Below are 8,991 nucleotides of genomic sequence, written 5' to 3'. Positions count from 1 at the left end.
ATAGAAGTTGATAATTAGATTATTATTTAGTGTTGATAAACGTATTCATTTCTATTAGTGACATATTATTTCATTTCCAAATTTTATTTATAAATTTGTCTCCCTAGTGTTACATTTGAATTATTATTTAAGTGTTGATTAACATGCTTACTTTTTATTAGTAACACATCATTTAGTCTACTTAGCATTTCCCATGAAAAGTAGTTCTTTCAGGGTGATTAAGCCACCTAATTATATATTTAAATTTTTAGTCATGAAATTTTACGCCTTTTGATTTTGATTTGAATTTCAAAATGAGTTATAGTTTAACTTTCATATTGCATCTCGAGGTTTTGAACATTATTAATTTACACTTTTTCGTATTTTTTTTTTGTAAATTAAACAAAACTACTTCAACTATTGGTCGAATTACAATGTCATACCTCATATTTAAAACATTACAATGTCATACTGACACACCCCAACCCAGAAAGGTCGAAGCATGCTGGCCATCACCGTGAGGTGACGTAACCATAAGGGGGTAAGTGATGCAAAAAGTGAATAAAATTAAAACTAATTAAAACTAAACAGTGAAAGAGTGCCCACTTCGTGGGTTGAATCCACTACAATTATTCAGAGCGTAATAGACAGTTAGACTACAAAAGAGTAGTCAAGCAACCAAAGTATACTTATTACACCCCGACTCAGAAAGGTCGAAGCATGCTGGACATCACCGTGAGGTGACGTAACCATAAGGGTAAGTGATGTAAAAAGTGAATAAAATTAAAACTAATTAGAACTAAACAGTGAAAGAGTGCGCAATTCGTGGGTTGAATCCTGACACACCCCGTCCCGAAGGAGGGCATGCTGGCCGTCACGTGAGAGTGACGTAACCATTTACACAGTTCCGAAGTTTAAAAAAAAAATACAATTACTATGATGAAACACCTGAGGGTGAGTTCTACTTTTGTGAATTCTGTCAGAACACTGTTGGATTCCTCGTGGCCACCAAAGCTCTGCTATTTAGAACCTAGAGGGGCGCAAAACAAAATTGAGTGGGTCAGTAAAACAAAGTTTTTCGAAAACATTTCATTTTAAACATTTCTAACCCCTCGCTGTAAAACCTGTATACTTTCCCAAAAAAATAGCATAATAGCATATAACTTTTCTTATCTCAAATCATCAATTTTTCTTAAAACCAGAAAGTATGCCATGCTATAACTATCAAAAACAGAATGAATGATGCATCAATATAACAGGTGAAATAATGAATCAACCGGAGACCCTGCAGTTGGTCCTGTACGGTTAATTCTATAGCTCAATATTCAATCCAACCAGAGTCACCACGGTGACCTGTACGGTACTACACTGCATATAAGTCGGAACTACCTGAAGTAGTCTGTACGACAAGAATGGTGTAATAATACGCTCTAGTGCTTCTCTCATCAATCATCTGTGCACATAATCTAAAGTCACCTACTAGTCAGAACCACCTCGGTGGTCTGTTCGACTAGTATGTCGGAACCCTCTCATGGTCTGTACGACATGTCGGAACCCTCTCATGGTCTGTACGACATGCACCTACTTGGATCCAAGGTGAGCGTTGCGGGTGAATAATATAAGCACTAACACCATGATTGCAGGTTATGAGCTATCAACATAATATACATCATCAATGATTCATATGAATAACATAAAACTTACCTGATACTCACCTGTACGTCCACAGCACCAATTCACACACACATATATATATATATATACATCAATTATCAATTTATATAACTCATATCATTCATATCATGCATGCATGGCATTTAGAAACATACTTTCATTAAAACTCAATTTCTGGGAAAATTCATAGTATATAGGTATAAATAGAAAGTACTGCCCACTCACCTGGAGTTCGCCCATCAACTTCGTAGCACCACACATCAAGGCGTCAAGACGATCAACGCCTAGAACAATAATCAAATCCAACCTTAGAAATCATATCGATAGAATATATAACTTATATAAAACATGTCACTACGTAGTTCGATCCGGAAGATCTGCAACTCAGATTTCAAATCCATAACTTTCAGAGGTCCACAATATACCTCTAGGACATCATCCTAAAATTTCATTACCATCCAACGGTCGGATCTCCGTCAATTTCGGAAACCAAGTGACGGTTAACATTTTATTTTATGAACTTACAACTCCAATTCCGAAAGATCCGTAAATCGGATTCCCGATCCGTAAGTTCCTATAATCCTCAAATATTACGTATTACAACGTATCAAAGTTTGGTGACGATCCAACGGTCGGATTGTCAATTCACATTTTCACATAACCACGAATCGAAACGAACTTAGGTTCAATTACTCGATTTAAGTCCATCAATTATCAAAACTGAACCTAGAACCTTAAACACATGTTAAGAATGACATTGGCGGCCCATTGGCCACGCGCCGCTGCACGGGCCGCCGCGGGTGGCTGTCGGCCGTCCCGGCTCGCCGGAAAATCCGACTATTTCCAAAAATTCTCAAAAAATACAGAATTGAAGATCTCAATGAGTAGAGCAACTTTCATACCTGTGGACAAGGCCAATTTGGCCTGGAAACACTTCAAATTCATCAAATTCCGTGCGGACCCTAGAATTGGGTGAGCTTCAATTCGACCTCCAAACTTGTTCCAACGCCTCTACTACTTCTTGGGCTTTGTTCCAAGTCCTAAGGGGATGCTATGGGTGTTAGAAATTGAAAGAAAACGTTTCAAGATTTGGAGAATTTTCGCACTAACCTACCGCACACCCCGCACGGTTTTAATCAAATTTCAAGGCCAAACTCCTTGATTTTTTGGGGTGTAATAGGAAGAGGGAAGATCATAGAGGGTTTTCCAAGTGATGGATTGATGTAACTCACTGGAAAAATGATGAAATTTCGATGGAAATGGGTGAAGAACACCGGCGGGTCACGGGTTCTCCCAACTCGTTTCTCCCTTCTATCCTCCGCTTCTCGCCCTCTCTCATTTCCTCCTTTCCTTCCTCTGGTTGGTCAGATTCTCCCTCTCTCTTCTCCTGATTCGCTGGACTCCCTCCTTTCTCTCCCGGAGCTCTGGCTCTCTCTTCTTCTAGTTGGGCAGTTTCTGCCCAATCTCTTCTTCTTCTCCTTCCTCACACGCACACACCCACACACAAAACCTTCCTTCACTTTTTATTTTTATTTTTATTTCCCTTACATCCAAGCCATCCATTTCAAATTTCCTTTAATCTGGGCCATCCAAATTTTAATAATAAAATTTATATAATGCCCAAACTTCAAACTTTAAAATCTTTTTCGTTATAACTCCAAATAACGAACCGTCTACGCCCACGCGTCCGTAACGACGAGTACTTTGAGGATATGTCAAGAAAACAAATCTTAGATGGCACGACACAACGATTAATCTCGAATAATGCACGTACCTCAAAGGGCACTTTTGTAAAATCTTTTATTAAAACTTTAAAAATTCTTAAAATCAGGGACGGGCTGTCACAAATCTACTACAATTATTCAGAGCGTAATAGACAGTTAGACTACAAAAGAGTAGTCAAGCAACCAAAGTACACTTATTACATAATAGTGATAAGTTCGTACATCTAAAACAAAAGGAAATGTCAGAATTGCCGGGATTCCTCGAATGCCACAGAGAGTACAGCTATCTAGGTCCTGGAGGGGCGAAAAACAAAGTTGAGTGGGTCAGCAAAACAATGCTTATAAGAAAACCTTTAACTTTGAAAATACTAACCCCTTGTCGTAAAACAAGTATAGTTTCCTTAAACATACTACTCAAGTATACCAACGATAATTTGATAATATTAAAGCAGTATAATAATCAGAAATATGCCAAGTAATGATGTATCGAATGCTACAGTAATAATCATGTGATAATCAAGTATAACTAAGTGCTCATCCATCTAAGCTAACACACAAGTTCGAACAGATGGTTTCTGACACGAACAGGACTGGGTGTAATCAATACACTCTAGTACTACGATCACATGAAGACTGATGCAAAAGCACATCACATACAAGTCGGATTACCTAAAGCAATTTACCCGACAAGATTGGCACCTAAACTTGGATCCAAGGTGAGCGAACGGTGCGATGTGAACATACACATGAAGGACTGGCCCTGGCCCTGGGGCGAGTACTAACACCGGGTGCAGCAAGATGAGCATGTACAAATATGTATGAATGCCATGACAGTAATATCACAACCATATAGTAGCATTTATCACAATTTATATCACAATAATGATACTAGGCAATATAGGCGTAAAACTGAAGTAAATACGCATTTATGGAGACTATAAATATATATAGGTATAAAACAACTACCCATTCACTCTAGGTCGTAGCTCTCGGGCCTAGCTTGGCCTCGAAAATCCTCGGGATAAGTTTCCCCTATATTTGAAATAACTAAAATAACATTAATTAAAGCACATAACGGAAACCTAAATAAAACCCTCATAGTTTGCTCAAACCTAGGGTTTAAATATATGAAATCCATCTACTCGACGACACGAACACACACGTGTCAACCACACGCCGGAGCTCGATTATTAACCAAATTCACTTCTACAAAAGCCAAATTAAAGCTAGGAATGTGATGTACCGATCCCAATTCACAGAAAGTTCGAATATAGTCTATGTTAATCAGAAATTTGGCCTGAAAGTAGCCAAATGACCATGGTTTAAATTTTCCAGAAATTGAAATTTTCTTCCCAACTTCCAGAGTTGATTTCTAACTTGATACTTAACCAAACTCAGTGATTCAAAAGCCATTTTGAAGTTAGGAATGTAGAGAACAAGTTTGTACCTAGTAGGAGTCCAGTTGTGGTCAAGGTTAACCAGAAAAATGGCTTGAAAGTGACTAGATGGTCACGGTTCTGGAATGAAAAATGCAGGTTCTCCTTCTTCTCGAGTTTTCTGGGTAAAACTACACGTCCAAAACACAAACCAAGGATCAATAACAACCCATAGAAGTGAAATGAAGGTTCTAAAATTACCTCTTTCTTGGGAAATAATCTACATGAGGATCAAATGCTGTCGAAAAAGGCGAAAATTACCTCTTTAATTTTGTAGATTCCCTCTTTAAGTTGGAATTTAAATTCTTCTAGGAAAGGGAATGTAATTGCCACCAAAACCTATTTAAGTCTACATTAAGCAGGGGATTAAAATGGTGCCATATCAATACTAGAATAGAAGTTGTTGTTGTACGCGAACTCTATCAATGGTAAGCGCTTGTGCCAAGCGTCTTCAAACTGTAGAACTGACGATCTCAACATATCTTCCAGAGTCTGGATAGTTCTCTCGGACTGCCCATCAGTTTGAGGATGATAGGCGGTGTTGTAGAGTAATCTCGATCCCAAAACTTCCTGAAAAGCTACCCAGAACTTCGAAGTAAAACTGGGTTCCCGGTCAGAAATGATACTAACTGGAACTCTGTGGTACCTAACCACTTCAGAGATGAACCGTTCGGCCAACTGACTCAATGAGTAATTCTCACGAACAGGTATGAAGTGTGCTAATTTGGTAAGTCGATCAACAACCACCCAAATACCATCGTAACCATTTTGCGTACGTGGTAACTTGTACACGAAATCCATTGTAATATTTTCCCATTTCCACTGAGGTATCCAGAGTGGTTGCAGCAATCCAAACAGCTTTTTCCTTTCTGCCTTAACCTGCTGGCAAATTGCACAACGACTAACATACTCTGTAACTTCTCTTTTCATACCTCACCAATAGTAGAAGTGCCAGATGGTATGATACATCTTAATGCTCCCTGGATGCATTGCATAAGCAGAAATATACGCTTCATCCAAAATGTCTCTCTTCAGTTCCTCAACATTTGGTACATACATCTGATCACCTTGCATAAGCATTCCGTCAGTATCTCTAATCCAGAGGTCATTCTTTTTCCCGTCTGACATTGCCTGTATCAATTCTTGAGATTCTGTATCGTTCCTTTGGGCTTCGAGAACACGATCCAACAGAACCGGCCTGACCTGAAAACTGGCAATTAAGGCCATCCGACAACCCTCTTTCAATGCTACTCCAGTGGATCTTAGGTCAGTCAAAAAAGGAATGAGACTAGCATAAAGAGCATTAAGTTGGCCATGAGACTTTCTACTAAGAGCATCAGCTACCGAATTGGCTCGACCTGGGTGATACTCAATGGTGCAGTCATAATCACTGAGCAACTCTACCTATCTCTGCTGCCAGAGATTGAGGTTCGACTGATTGAAGATGTACTTAAGGCTCTTATGATCAGTGAAGATCTTACACTTTTCCCCATAAAGATACTGCCTCCAGATTTTCAAAGCAAAGATGATCGCTGCCAACTCGAAATCGTGAGTAGGATAGTTCTTCTCATGGGATTTTAACTGTCGCGATACATAAGCAATCACTTTATCATGCTGCATTAACACACAACCAAGACCATTTAGAGACGCATCATTGTAGATCTCGAAGTTCCCACCATCATCGGGAAGTTCTAAGATAGGTGCATGAGTGAGAAGATACTTCAACTGCTGGAAACTCTGCTCACACTCACTACTTCACACAAAAGGAACGTTTTTTCTAGTCAATTTTATCAGAGGTAGTGCTATGGTCGAAAAGTCTTTCACGAAGCGTCGATAATAACCAGGAAGACCAAGAAAGCTTCGAACTTCCGTAACTGTCCGAGGTTGTTCCCAATTTTCCACAGCTGATATTTTCTAAGGATCCACAAGCACACCCTAAGCTGATACCACGTGCCCTAAAATGACACTTGATCCAGCCAAAACTGACATTTGCTGAACTTAGCATACAACCGATTTGCCCTTAGCGTCTTTAGAACCAAACCCAGATGTCTAGCATGATCAGTTTCATTCTTCGAATACACCAAAATGTCATATATGAAAATAATGACGAACTTGTCGAGATATGGATGGAATACTCGATTCATCAGGTTCATAAAAGTTGCTGGTGCATTAGTCAATCCAAATGACATCACTAGGAACTTGTAATGACCGTATCGAGTTCTAAAAGCTGTCTTCGGAACGTCGTTGCTCCTGATCTTCAGTTGGTAGTAACTAGACCTCAGATCAATCTTTGAGAACACACAAGCACCTTTGAGCTGATCAAAGAGGTCATCAATACGAGGTAACGGATAACGATTTTTAATCGTCGCCCGATTCAACTGCTTGTAATCGATGCATAACCTCAAGGTTCCATATTTCTTCCTTACAAATAGAACTGGAGCTCCCCACGGGGAAGTGCTTGGCTGAATGAAACCCTTATCAACTAGCTCTTGCAACTAAGTTTTAAGTTCCCTTAACTTTGCAGGAGCCATATGGTAAGGTGTAAGAGAAATAGGATTAGGACCTGGAAGTAGATCGATGGTGAACTCCACTTCACGATCCGGGGGTAAGCCAAGTAATTCCTCAGGAAAGTGCCTAACTACTCCGACGTCTTCCACAGATGCAGTAATCTCCTCCGCTAGCATAACATATGCTAAGTAACCTTGACAACCTTTATTCAATAGTCGTCTTGCCCTCATGGCAATGATAACTCAGTGCTTTAGACCACCGTGCTCACCGATAAACGTGACAGTAGGTCGATGAAAAGTAACAACTTTCTCATAGTAGTCCAACTTGGCACGATTGCAGTGTAACCAATCCATGCCTAAGATAATGTCAAAGTCAATGATATCCAAAGGAACAAGATTAGCCAGCATGACTACATCTTTGACAAGAATGGGACATCCTTGATATTCCCAACTAACAAAACAGATTTCACCCCTAAGCATCGAGAACTCCAACTCATAGTCAAGTGAAGTAGGATGCGGTTGAGTTGTTTGAGCAAACTTATAGGAAATAACTGAATGTGTAGCACTAGAATCAATTAAAACTTTAGCAAAATGGCCTAGAACATTCAACGTACCCATGATCAAGTCCGGAGTCGCCTGAGCATCCTGAATGGTGATGTTGTTAACTCTTCCCTGAACTTGCTGTCTGCCTCCACGACCCCTGTTTGCTTGAGTCTGATTACCTCGACCTTGATTACCTTGGCCCTGCTGGGGTGGATTTGCCTGTCTGTCTAAACCTTCGCTACTAGACGCCACGTCTAGGTTCTGATACTGCCTTTTAGTATACATCTGTGCTCCGCCGCCTTGATACGACGTATAATCTCCCTGAAATTATGGATAACCTCACTGAGTCTGCTGATAGCCTCCTTGATAGTAGGGAACCTCAGGTGTATACTGGTATAGTCCTCTCTGATTCGGGGCTACGCCCCTTTGGTAGTGGAAAGCTCCACCGTGGCTTAACTGCTGACGGTACCAGGTGCTGGAAGCTACTGTAGGGGGACTGCAGGTGGTAGATTAGCAGGCTGATTCTTATGATTCTGAAGACAATTATAAGCCATATGCCCTGTTTGTCCGCAAATGAAACATCCTCTGCCTCCTCTCTTACACTCGTCATAATGACGGGTGTTACACCTGCGACAAACTTAAACACCTGAACTGCTGAAGTTTCCTTGATTCTAAAAATGAGAACCACCAGCGGACCTGCCTCCTCTCTAAGGTGTACAAGAGTTAGAACCCTTGCTCGAGGTCTAGAGCTGTTTCCACTCATTTTAAAATTCTAAGCCCTTCTCGGGCCAAGTGACAATCGCCCCCTATTATTGTACCTCTGGACATTCCCGCCAACATCTTCATCCTCATCGTCAGGAGCATTCTCCTAATCTTCAATTCGAAGCAAGACCTCGAAGAACTCTTGGTAAATAGCACAGGGAGTAAAGGTTGCTATAATACGCCATTTCTTGCAAGTTCCCCTCTTAAACAAACGAAGCATCTTCTGGTGATTAGCAGCAGTCTCAGGGCAATAACGAAATAAGTCTGTGAACCTTCGATGATACTCAGTGGCTGACATATTGCCCTGCCTCAAGCCTGTGAACTTATTTTTCTTATTATCCAAATACTCAAGAGGAACAAATTACT

Source organism: Malus sylvestris, chromosome 16, assembly GCF_916048215.2.
Source record: "Malus sylvestris chromosome 16, drMalSylv7.2, whole genome shotgun sequence".
In the NCBI taxonomy this organism is placed as follows: domain Eukaryota; kingdom Viridiplantae; phylum Streptophyta; class Magnoliopsida; order Rosales; family Rosaceae; genus Malus; species Malus sylvestris.
Note: the sequence above shows the minus strand (reverse complement) of the source record.